Source organism: Tubulanus polymorphus, chromosome 5 (genome assembly GCF_964204645.1).
Source record: "Tubulanus polymorphus chromosome 5, tnTubPoly1.2, whole genome shotgun sequence".
Lineage (NCBI taxonomy): Eukaryota > Metazoa > Nemertea > Palaeonemertea > Tubulaniformes > Tubulanidae > Tubulanus > Tubulanus polymorphus.
The window spans coordinates 6749807-6764002 of record NC_134029.1 but is presented as its reverse complement, the minus strand read 5'-3'; positions in this window follow the sequence as shown (position 1 = coordinate 6764002).

The window sequence follows — 14196 nt, the reverse complement described above, 5'->3', positions numbered from 1 at the left end:
GATCAGCTCAGATCGATTACCCCTCCCCCTAACCGAGCAGCCGTGGTTATTAGCCCTAAAAACTCCCAGCGTGAGGTCACCTGACGCAACCGGCAGTTCATTCCTCAAAAGCCACCGAGGGATGGGTCACTTCGAAAGCGTTTGGTTGTGATTTGATTTTTACACAGGAGAAATTGGTTCTTTTTAGACTACTTTTCTATCTAGTACACTAGGAGACGAGCCAGCTGCAAGACGGAAGATCCGATAGTGCATTCTTTCTTTAGGCTCATATTGTAGGCCTACCGGTATTCGTGTTGGTCACGCGTGGACTCGTGCCGGGCACGCGCCCGCACCGGAACCCTCTTTCCGCATGCACCGGCCTTTTTCCGATGTCGTTAGCAAACGTCGTGCACATCTGATTGTATATATTTGCAACAGGTTGGGAAACGCTTCGAAATATTTTCCCAAATAAATATTTAACGAAATACTCCGAGAAACTAGCTTTTATCATGCGATGCCACTGTCTTCGGCATTGTTTATACACGGACACGTTCATTGCAAAAGAAGTTACTCATGCTGCATAACAATATTGGCTGATTTTCTTTCTTTGCGAAAGAGATTAATAAATAATATATGGCGATCATAATATGTGGCAATAAGTTGATGTTTTCACTATCAATTATTTATCGACGTTGTAGACATTCAATTTTAGTAATAGTCGCGCGCTCAAAAAAGAAGCTGCGCAGTGAATACATCGCTAACACGTCACGTGATCACTGGACGACAATGATAGCGGAAATAGATATTTTGATACTTCGTGCACCTGTTACATGCATTCATTCATTCATTTATCTGCATGGGTATTGAATTGGTGTCTCGAACGAATGGTTTTACGATTTACTATTCATTTCCGAAGGAATGGAATGATTGAAAAAAATAACGTAAGGTTAAAAAAATAATACCTTGTTTCTCCTGATCGGCCGGGTCATTGTGTAAAATGCAATACATTTTAAAATCAGTTTCTATAGCTGTCAGGTCTGTTATTGTTAGCTTGATCATGGTTTTTGATGAAGTAATGTATAGTATGGATAGGCGGCCGCCGGGTAGACTTAAAGTTGAGCAGAAATGAGAACCAGGTTATTAATTACAGGTTGTTAATTTTTTAGCCTTACCAGCAGATGGGCGTATATTAATGGCGAAATTGGACAGATATTCGAAAAAGTCGCGTTCACGGTTTGTACTATATGCTTGAGATAAAACGGAGAGTCTTCAGCTGAAATTCGATTGCCGTCTGCCCTTTTCCCTTTTGATTTTGTGGGAATAAAATTCTGTTCAGTCTGAAAAGCGGACAACAACAACAACGGAAGATCGAAATGGAAAGTCTTCGGACAATAGTGACAGGGTGTCGAGCGGCGAATCGACGCCATTAATATATTCATCAACTCCGTCATTTGCGAACAATGTCAAGAAACGTGTTGATTGTTACGGGTTTGAGATAAGTATTAATGATGGTCAAGAGACGCGCGGCACGAGCCTGAAAGCAAAACAATCGCTTAATAACTCTTTATTTGAGCAATAAAAGCCGACGAATGAATATTTGAAAAGCCTCATGGAATTCGTACGCGTCGCTGTTTTCTTTTTCATAATCCGCTATCCCGCGAAGCGTCATTGAATATGCGCGGTATTCACACGGCCAACCACAGTATTCTAGAGACCTCATTAATTAGATGAAATATATAATGTGTATTTGTGTGTTTGTACGTATTTAAGACGTTACGTATAAACTTAACGAACGCATAGTGAAACAAAATGATAAGGCACTTCTATCCAATCCAGGGCCTATCATTTGAATTTTTCTTTTTTTTTGGGGGGGGGGTGTGCAGAGAATCCCGATAATGGGCAGTTCTATTGCTTATGTAAAATAGTATTTGCGAAAATGGCACTTAAAAATATTTCAAAATTTCCTAAACAGAACCACTCTGCACCCCACAAGGAACGGCCCGAATAATCCAGAATCATAGTGGGACACATGAATGTGATTGTCATCTGATTTTCTGGTGACGCGTTTTGTGTCTTCTGGTGGAAGTTGTATAGTAAAATGCAGTTGCTTTTTTTCTAAACAGAGCATCGAACGCGTATTCCACTTTGGATGGCCACGAACGTTATAAATCGATACGCAAATATTTCAGAGGATACAGAGGATTACGGAAGGATTTTTGGAATGAACAGAAGTTTTCTTCGATATGAGTTTTACAATGTTTTATTACGGCGTAATGAATTTGATCACATCCACGCAGCTTTGATGGAAAAAACAATGCAGAACCTTGATAACATCCAGAACAGAACTTAAAAAACCCGCCAACTATACATTTTGTTTATGTTTCGATAATCTCCCCTCAGAGAGCGAAATTATTGGCTGGCAATCACTGGAATTCTGTTCGCCGCCTCTTACCAGTTCGGCGAACGATTGTTATTGGTGGAATCAGCTGAAGCGAATTACTAATTAGAAAACCAGTTATCCCTCGTGTCAGTCTTCTCGCCATCCAATAGCAACACGATTTTCGATTGTAATAATACCACGACCTATTATACTATTATCCACCGTGGCGAGTTTTAAGACCGGTTTCTAAATACTTTCTTCAATTTTTAAGCAGCCACTGTGTGCCGCGTTAATAATTATCCCCTTTCCACGGTTGCCGCGGCGTTAAAAAGACCATCTCATCTCATCTCTTCTCGTCTGCTTCGAGAGGAAATCAAGCGCGCACGTGCTTTCGCGAACAGTCACAATGATGCACGGTATGAGCCGAAATATGAACATGTCCTCCTACGGGCTGTATCACCCGCACCAGGTAAGAATTTCAAAATATTCCATATCGATGTGTATATATATATATTTGTATAAAAAATGGATTATTTTGCTACGCTCTTGATATCAGGTTTCATCGATTGCCATTTAATTTTCATGGGCCTGTTATTTATTCACGTATCCGTTGGATGTTGTTCGTTGGGTAAATAATTTAGGGTCCCGACGGCAACACACGACATACGCCGAACACGGTTAAGAGCTTACTAAATTTTTGAACATTATTCGCAATAAATTAGCGCACGGTTCTCCTGGCCATTTTAGTAGAAATCTAGCTTTCGAACGGGATTGTATTTGGATACCGTCTCGACGATGGTGACGTCCTTTCGTTTAATTCTAAAAATTGGTAAGTGTAAAAGTCTTGTAAAAAGCGGTCGGAAGATATTGGTCCTAGTTTTTCAATTACGTAACGCATAATGCATATATAAATGAGGTTGCTACTTGTTATACGGAGCGATAATGGCGACTATACTTGACGTAAATCTAATATGAATCAACTCCTGGTCGAAGGAAAACTGTCTGTGGTAAATGTCTATAAAATAAATGAATTAGACCTGAAAGTTTAGCCCACAAGTCGAAAATGCGAATCCAATCGGTATAGAAGTTTTTGTTGTCAAATTTAACCAGGAGAGCCTCTTTTAGCCGGACTTACGACATCTACGTATGATATTTGTTGAACTTTCCGATGAGGGTTTAGAATAAAATGAGTTATCTATGTTGCAAATAACCAGCTTTTCTCGACTGAATTATTACATTAACACGTAATTTGAATATATATAAATTAAAGTGCGGCATAATGAAAAATACAATGATTTTTGGAATTAAAAAAAAACATTCAAACGTTTCTTTTTCACTATTCTGATATTTTCAAAAATGTCAGTTTTTCAATCACAGGGATTTGTCGATGAAAGTGATCCAGTCGGGGAATCGAAAAACACAAAAATGTGAATGCTATCATATGTGAAATATATGTATAGATTTGGCTGCGACTTCATGAATTTACGGCGTGAAAACCCCGCTTTCGTTTCAACATATTTGAAAAGCGCGTTTGGTTTTATCTATGTGATAGAAATAAATAAGTTTTATCGTTAACGGAAATTGAAGTGCTGTCAACTCGTATACGGATGCTCGCGCAACTCTATAGAAACACCACTAGTCATATCACATTTGCGTTTACAATGAAAGGATTGTTTATAAAATATTCAAACGATTTTCGTTGCACGCGGAATCCCATTGCGACTATCAATGTGTTTGGCCAAATATCGACGTCGCTTATTCGTCAACGCTACAGTGACCACAATCATCGGCATAATCATAATAGCGATATATCCACTACGCGGAAAACCATTAAAACAAACTAATTATATGTATGTATCGAGGCCGTACTTCAATGGTTGGCCTCTTGTATGCGGCAAATCTTTATTGAGCTATTTCGAAATTTCGAAATCGTTTACATTCCCTACGCTTTGAAATGTGAACTATTGCCAGCCTTGCGTATAGCGATATTGATATTGATGTATAATCGCATGAAGACTTCGAATTTTCGGTTAGTCCGAGGAGTTCGGGAGAATATGATAGATTTGATTTTCAAGTCACGTGTGCTCAGGCGGTGACTTGGCGTGACTGGGTATTACCTTGTGAACATATGGCGACGTTATGGTGCGCGATTCCTGTCGTTCTCACTCCGTTCTACCTGAATGCGTTTCGTTCCCCGACTGCAGGCGGTGTCAGAAACTGTGTTCGCGGAAAATCCGACCAAATCGACACCATGAAATTGCAATATGTTCACTTTCTTTTAAATCATTATAGTTTCGAGTTACACGGTAGATTTACACGTGGGCATATGGTGCGGCGATTTTGACGCGGGTCCCGGTAAAAAGGCGCACGCGCGGTGTAAATAGAGAAATTCTAGCGAACAGGTGGCATTAACCATAGCGGGTTAGCCAATCATCCTTCTCGTCGAATTGATTTCATTAGCTCGTTGCGAGTTGATGTTGTGACAATTTAAGTATAAGCTATCACCCTCGGGAATTGTTTAATATCGTGGAACAACAAGCTTTCTAATTAGATCGCCAATAGCTGCACGCCAGTCTCCAACATCGCCATCAATTTTACGAGTTCCAGCCCCCATCCCTTATGGTTATATGTACGCGGAAGCCGGGGAATAAACCTGGTTGAATTGTTTCTTTGCAAAATAAATCAGCAACAGTTTGAATGAAAAATTTTTCCATCTCTAGTATAGCGTTGTAATAAATTGCTTTTCATTGATTAGTACAATTTAATTCCATCCGTTACCAATTGATAATAAAAGTGTATACGCCTGAGTGATTTCCGAGTCAATAATTCTGCAATGCGTAAATTTTTTACCGTAATCCTTACAATATACAATCATTTTCAACGTACGCCTGCATTCATTTTCAAATTTTTTCCCATAGACAATCGTCGTTTATTTAGCGTATTCCATCGGTTTAGCTCAATTATCTCGTACACTATGGAATATCAACATTTCAGGTTGACTATTGTTGTTACGACAATGAAATGCGTGTTTTTCTATTAGACAGGGCAGCTCGTTCTGTGTAAGCACGTCCGACCACAATGCAAACTGCATCACCTACCCAACGTATCTTTTTTTAAATCCTCAAGTAGGGATGAATTAGGGATACTAATGCATTTGGTGTGGCCCTAACAAACCCACCACACCTACCGCCAACGAAGCAAGGGGTTTGATTTTGAAATCGAAAATCAAAGTAAAGAATGATATAGACGAATAGTTGGTCGGCATTTCATTTGAATCGAAGTACATTATTGTAAATTTCGGTTTCGGTTTTAGGTGAACGATTTTCTTTCCATCCAGCCTGAACTGGTAAGCAAATGGCGTGTGTTTATCTTGTAGATACCTGATTTAATACATCGATATTCGGAAGTAACTATAAGGGAGGGAAGATCATTGATCATTCGAAAAAGATTTGCTATCCTTTCCTTTTTATATTCTTTCTCACATAAGCTTACATGCATATTACTTTCCTCTTCGCATTGGGTTTGTAGAAATACAATATGTAAAACCGACACATAAGACTTGACGTTGAAATGAAATTGATTCTTGCCTCAACCGAAATTAGAATTACCGATTTGCCTTAAAAAGAAACATAATCACGCAATGGATATGAGAATACAAACAGATGTCCCGAAATGCATATCCGTCGCTAGGTGGTGCCACCACGCGCAGGGCACGTGAACGGACATCTCAAAACATTGGTCGCTACCGACGCCTAACTCGGTTGGATACGCGCCAATCACTTGAATCACGAGCCGAAAAATATTATCTATTATTTCACAATAGCAAGTCAAGTACTAATTTCGAGCCTTTGTTTAAGCAGCTATTGGCTACCAGGTAAAAACATATGCCGACGTAGATATTTTCCCACAAATTTCTAAGCCGCTCTCGTGTGTAAACGTTCTGAATGAATGGAAGTTCCATGATTTGATTTCATTCTCCGCTCCGATCTTATCTTCTAAATTAAATCGTCGACTTGTTTACAAAAGAGTAAATAAAAAACAAAAGCGGACGAAGAAAAAAAACAAGTACAATTCTCAGCGGCATGGCGCTTAGGACTCTATAGATTTGCGAGTCGGGCTTGTGGAAAACCTGGGCGCCGCTTTCTGTGAAATGAAGCCCCGATGACTGGTGTTTCTTTGTTTAGGGTTTTTAATGAAAAGCCGACGACCGCCGACAGCTCGGTTGATGATGATGATAATGAATATTTTATCGGCGGCGATTCATCCTATTGTGGCATTAACTTTACATTAATACATCGTATACACGCCATGTTCCCAGCTTCGTTAGCGCATTGACGTATTAAACGTCCATGACCGGCGTAATATTCCATATGCCAAATAAAGATATCATCTTGATATCGTTACATTAATTTTTCTATATATGTATATTTCACGTATTCTCCTATCCCTCATAGCAATATTTCTGGCATTTCACACGTCTGGTCCAGAGATCCATTTTCAGTATATTCATCGTAGTATATACAACTGATTTTCTAACAAATAAACTATCAATGTATGCTTCATTTGGTTACATTTTTGCATCATACGAAATGTGCCTATCGAAATGGATTTTCCAACATTAAAAAGCCAACATATTCCTGAATTGGGATAAATGATATTTTGCTTTCTGGTTGTCTTTTAGAGAGAAATAAACACACATTTTATGAATCATTGTCGATGATGTGTTAATTCGACGACAAACCCCACGCCACGATGCTTCGGGCTTACAATTCATTTCTTACGTTTGATTAATTAACGCTTTCTCTCTGTCTATTCTAATCGAGTGCCTTTAACGCCTTTTGGTTGCGATGTCGCGATGATGATTTAAGACCGGTTCGGATATGGGTTCGGTTAGAAACCTTCGGAGAGTCGGACGCTGTTTTAAGCGTTGACAATTAGCGCTTCACGCGGCGACGCGTTCAGGCGAAAGCTTTCTAACAGAATCGGGGTCAATCCGCCGGAAAATGATGAATTTCCGCCTATTATCCGAGCGAAATGAAGCCGAAGAAATACCAATTGTAATCGTATCTCACTTGAAATGGGCGAAAAGTGGAAACGCGTTAAATAAGCGGTCATTATTTAGTCGTCAGACGACACTCCATTTGTCGTCGACAGGACGGCCATCAATATCTCGGCGATTAACTTCCCAATTCACCGCCCGCTCAACAACGCACCCATATAAAACATTTTAAATCGATAGATATATTTTTATTTCAAATCATCGCGCTTTTTTCTATTATGAATTCTATGATTAATAGCACGCCTTCTGTCGATTAGAAAGCTTAAATTTCTGAAATAATGATAGAAGTAGATTGCCGTTTTAATGAGAGCGGCAAGTCGACAAAAGAAAATATTTTCAACATCATCTTCATTATCACGTACGAAATGGCCTGGCGAGGCCTATAGGTATCCGGCTCATTTTGCAATATCAGCAATAAGGTGACAGAGGTTTTCGAATTACGATGCTCTCAAAATATATCAGATGTAAAAAGTAGTATATACACGAAAGAAATTTTAGTAACATATTCGTTCATTGGGTATTCGATTAGTAAATTATATGATTTCGTGCGATTAGTTGAATTTTCATTCGAGGAATATTTCGGAATGCGATGCGTAGTTATTTTCGGCGGAGTGAATTAACGGTAAATTAGCGGAAAAGCGTTGATTTTCTGTGTAAATAGTCACGGTAGAGAAACGACATGGTTGGCGTATGAATAATGAAAAACTGGTACACAACTTACGATTATCCCGCATGTAAAATTCATACCAAATATTTGTCGTGCTATGGCGCCGTAGTTAAGCGCGAAAGCGTAAGGGTATTAGCCTACTCCACCAGACAGATAAATACACATGGATATTACAGTTCTAGTCTAGTAATTTCTTTCTTCCGCGTCATGTAAAGCAACTTTTTTTCTTATTTTTGATCTTAATATAGGGATTGCCCCTGTTTTCTAGTTGATAGGTAGATTTCGTTTGACTTTTCTGATTTGGTGTCCCTTAAAAACCCACCACACCTGCTGGGAACGAAACAGTGGGTTTGATTTGGAAATCGGAAATCGAAGTACAAATATAGTTGTGTGATCGGCGGTCGAAATTACAAATTTTTTTGTTTAAATCGAAGTTTTAACAAATGTTTTTACTTCAATTCGAATGCAAATGATTATCGCTTTATTCCGTTTCATTTTTATTCCAGTTCGTATTTCGCGATTTTTCGTTTGTTTTGGCTGTTTTTCTTAATTCTGCACACGACATTTTTATCACCTGAGCGGTGCTTTTTTTCTCATTTCAAAAAGGCGTTCTTTTAAGAGACTTGAATTGCCTCTATTCGCGCTTCTGTTCGCCGACATTAACCATTAATGCGATGTCAACGTCGTGACAAGATTTAATCTGAAACAACTACGTCAAGATCGGCCCGGATTTCGCCAGGTTTTCTATTGATCTGCCTGTAATTAAAAGCTTGTATCCACTGCTCTGGGAGTGATAGGTAGCCGGCCATGACGGAGCGCCAAGAAAACGGCTCCGAGACTAGAATAATGCCTGATTCGCTGACACCTTACCCATTAGTGATCGCAAACTCGCCTTCTGTCCGCTCAGTCATGGGTTCATCCGTGCAAAAACACTCTACTGTCCTATCATACTAACTTTACAGCCTATTATTCACGATCGGATTTCTCAATCATTGTAAATTCTCAGGAAGCAGAGATGTTCGGGTAGTTGATAAAGAACGCGATTATGAACAAAGGGTTCGGTAAAATTCCGAATATAAGGATATCTTGAATATAAGGGTGAATGATAATGTTGCAGAAATGCCTGCTCATAATTTTCAGAACTTAAAACGTCCTCTTTGCGGGGCTTAAAATTTGTACTCGAAATTGGTCGCACGAGCAGGTGGTTAACGCGAGCGCTGCTTTTGGGGAATTTAGCTTTTCCGATCTCAAAGTTTATCTCCCGCTGAGTTTTATGTTACGGAATCCTCAGTCGCCTGTTGTCCGATCGGGCGCGTGCTCCGGGGTTAAATTCTTTCCGCACCTGCGTCTTACAATGTCCGGCGCTCGTTCCTGGGGTGGAAGGAAGGCATTTTTCCCGTGAGATGTCGTGTGGCTTCGCGTGTTCCGCGGACAAGTCCATAGTAACGCGTGCGTGCCTTACACGCCATAGAAGGCGCATCCTTTTGTTTTTATCGGCCGGCCAGGGGGCTGCGGTCACCTTGTACATCGGATAAACATTTGTCCGGAAAATCATAATAGGTTATAATAGGTAATAATAATGCAAAATAGACTCCCATCACGACAATTGGTCTTTAACATTTACATAACAAAGTTGGGAACAATCGCGGGATTTAACGGCTGGTTAGTTACCAAAAGAGCGCACGTGTCCGTATCCGGAGCGCACCGTAAGCGAGCTCTCACTTTCTTTCAGACGGCGCGCGACGGCGTCCGCATTTCAGGCTGGTTCGTTCCCAGGATGATATTTAAGCGACTGATGAAAACCGCCAAAGCACTTTGAATTTACGCGATCTACATGTTTTTTTCGATGTAGGTGAATTCTTCGAGACAATTGTGTTTTGTTCGACATTTTCAAATACGGATATCGAAATGTAGGATAATATCAAAGAATAAAGATGATAATCGAAATTCTAGAATATTTAAAAAAAAATAGTCTTACAATAGTAAGACTAGTTTATCTAAAAACTTGCAGATAGCCTTTAAAAAACATCCGTGTATGGTGGTCTTGGCCAAATACATTTGCTTAGGGTGGTATGGTAATGGTGACCGGAAGTATCTTAATGTCAGGATTCGCAAAGTTTAACGTCAAATTAAGACGAACAATCTTTTGCTTTTTTCGTTTGGCTCGTTGATCAAACCAGGGTTCCGCTTATTATACATAAAACAAGAAATAAAACAATTTGGCTTCCATGGTAACGAAGGTGAGAGCTCGACTATGAAATCATTGGATTATTGAATGATGTCGAAATAGTTATAATGTGTCAATTCAGGTGGAGGATCAATATATCCCAGCTGCTGAATCTAGAAATTATCCCATCCAGCCGCACGGAGACGACTTGACGAGGTGGCGAAGCAAACACCAGAATGTCAACTAGTCTCCCTGCCGCGCTGATGCTGAACTTGCTCATTGCAGCGAAATCATCCGAGCCAGTTTGTTACAATTTACCGGCCAAATAGAATTCTGGCTCAATCTAGTTTTAATTTGAAATTATGATGATATACCCTACAAAAGCGGCTGTTTTTTTTTAATTTCGAGTCCACCACCGCGGAATTTCATCAACAAGATTAAGCCCGACAGCGTTTTTTAATTTGAGCTTTAAACTAGACTCCAAAATTGTTTATTAAACCCACAAAATGATATATACGTGCTTCAACATCGGATACTCAGCCGAGTTATTGAATAATAGATGATATCGAAGGTATTAAAACAGTATGGATGTATGTGTCGACTGTAATCTGTAATAGAAGTGCGATGCACTTTATCGAATAAACTTTAGATAAATGTCCATCATGATTCCTCTATGAAAAGTGTAACTTTTGAAAAAGCTATACCCGGGCGCTGAAAACATTAGAAAACTATAGTTCGATCAGTGTTGGCGATATTTTATGCATTACACGCCATACTTTTACAGATTGTGAAGAAAAAAGTTTCATATTTCTGTGTTTTTTGAAAAAGCAGCGGTTCAATCACGCAAAATACCAAACCTCGTGTGAATGCCTGGAAAGTTATCATACGCAGTTTTTTGTACAATGTGATTATGAATTCATTACGCAAAGTAAGGGAATGTCTAGCAGGCGTTCATATTGATGACAAAACATGAAAAAAGATGCCGAGGGTTTCAGCTTCAAAGTTTCCGGTAGAAGGCGGCTCGAAAAAGCCGGTTACCAGTAAGCTGACACGCTCGCGTGGAGGCACAACCACTAAACCGCAAATCCGAACTTGAAACAAAACCCGTATCGAATACACACGTATCCTCTGTCGTCGCGGGCAGCAAAATAACGCTCACTTCGCTCGGCAATGCTCGGCAAATTTAAAGAATCGACTGCTCGAATAGAAATTCGGTCCACACCGCTGAAAGGATTAGCGCATTTTCTCTTTTTAAAGATCCGATCATTCGCCGTGAAATCTGACGACGCCTTTCGAGCTGCGTAACCGCATCGTATTCAACCGGAGAACAGAGTCGAAAAAGAAAATTTCCCAAGGGCGTTCAACGGCAATAATAAGAAACTACAAGGGACGTTTTTCAACACCAAAATTATTGCGATGCGGTATTATACTTTTCATTTCACGTAGCGTCGATGTTGATCTGTTACCTCCTGGGACCGAACGCGATCGTGTATTCCTTCTTAACGTTTATAGAGTGGATGGACATTTGTTCTTTTTTCTACTGCAGTTTTTCGAATATCAGTCATTATCTTTAGACCAGCATCGAGTTTCACATGTTCTACTTGCTTTTAACCAAGATATACGAAGTCTTATTTTCGTTTTGTTCAGTTTTTGTTTCTCGTTTCTGATGATGGCGATGAATTCGAGAGAGTGGAAAAACCTGGAAATACACTTTATCCATCAGTACTCGGGTTGGCCTATCAATTCCCAGATACTGACAGAAATGTAGCCTCGAGTGGGCAACATCTAGTCGCTAAATTCATGTTCCTCGATTTTCACTTTACTCGATAACAACGGGGCCTCTCAACGCTGGCTAATTAATAAGTGCGCACAAGTGGACCCTCCATCCGCAAATACTTACAAAACCAATATCCTCAACGACCATAAACGTTTCCCCATAAGTATCGGAAAACCACGCCGGCATCGCAAAATTTCCAACACTTTTTTGAAACGCCATTTTAAGAGGGAACCATTAAACAAACTACACTTTTGCTTTAACGGAACCCTACAGCTCGTTGCGCTAGCTAACATCGATCCAGGAGGACCACTGAAATATTTTCACGCGCATCGATATCAAGATTGAATGTCACTCGTAGATCCAGACATAAGTTATCCATTTGGGGCAATCGTTTAACATAAAGATTTCTGAGGGAAAATGATCCTCCGGTCAATTACCGCTCTAGGTTTCTTTCTTCTGTTTGCGTTTCTTTTGAAAAGTCGAGATCAACCTCTTCAAAAACTAATCCATTCATTCATTCAGTCGCCCACTATCTTTTAACAACCATAAGGGGATTGAATGAATCTAACTCAGTGAAAAAAAACGATCTCTGCTTCCAAATACAATCGCTTAGATCACTATCATTCTCTACAACAATGCATTTAGGTGAATATTGCTTGAACACAAAGGTTTGGGAACATTGTTGAGATGGGTCGCTCAGCCGATTACGTTTGCTGCCAATTTTGTCAATACGCGGTGTGGTTCTAATCATCTGACTGGAAAAAGTTAGCTGGATAAGTATAGAAACAAAATAATCTAATCTGGTGTTTCGTTTTTAGCTGAGTCGGGCCATTCAAGAATTCACATTTGCAGTTTTGGAATTAGAGTTATTCCCATCAATAAGAATAATGTAGTGTTCAAGTCTTTTTCAGGAAGTAACACGCAATGATTGTTTTGTTGATAACCTTGTAATATCGTAAAGTCAATGTGATATTGTTTCAAAACACATGTTGTATTCAAAGTCATTTCTCACCAGACTGCGGGCGTACCGGTGGATTCAAAAATAATCATCCACAAAACATGACACGCTCTCTAGGTCATTTAGGTCGAAAACGGTTGATGTTGATGTCAAAGCCTAGCGCGCACAGCGGGACACAAACACGATACAGATACTCCTTTCTGGTTTGTAGCATGACCGTGTGCGTTGCTCCGAAACACGAAACACGGTGGTTTACCAAAACACTGTTTCGGCGCAATGCACGCAGCCATGAAACAGGCCAGAAAAGCATTTCGATTTCGTGTGTTTTAGGACGTTTTATGTCTTGCTGTGCGCGTTAAGCTTTTTAACTTCGGGATTCTGGTCACGGGGAACATTTTGATTAACAAACTGTACAGGTAACCAGATGTAGTTTCATTCGGAACCGATTATCTCCCCAATCTTCAAAACAACGGGATAACCTAACCTGAAATGCTGCTGTAAAATTCTCGCAGCAGTTTTCACAGGCTTTACTTATATCATACCATACAAATCGTACTTCGTGCGCATGAACGATCCACCGGAATCGTTCAATTCCAGTGAAACAATAGTTCCAACAGGAGAGCAAAACTCATTAACTTTTCATAGCCTATATGCGACATGTTCTCGGTTGCTTTGATGTCATTCGCCGGATCGATAGAAACGGACTTAGTTTCGATGAATGCGGAGCACGAAACTCCACGGACAGGGTCCGGCCACGAACAATTGCATTCTACGGAAGTAGATCTGCTTATTATGGTTTGATTGTATTGGAAACGCGTAGTAACTTAGTTTTCGAAACTTCGTATCGATTAGCACCATTGAAAACCCCAGCGACTTTGACTTGTGTACTCCATAAAACTAACTTAAAGCAAATGACACATATCTTGGCTTTTCAGTACGCCTGATGATGGCTAATAGTCTTTAGACGAAATGTTGCTCGAAATTTATTTCTTCAATTATTGTTGCATCTCTCGTATGTTTTTCATTCATACGCAGTCTCTAAAACCAATTTTACTTGTTATTTTGATATTTTGCGAAATTATTTTCAACTGCAATCAAAAATTAATTGCGTATGATACCTCTCTCTCTCTCTCCCTCTCTCCCTCTCTCCCTCTCTCCCTCTCTCCCTCTCTCCCTCTCTCCCTCTCTCCCTCTCTCCCTCTCTCCCTC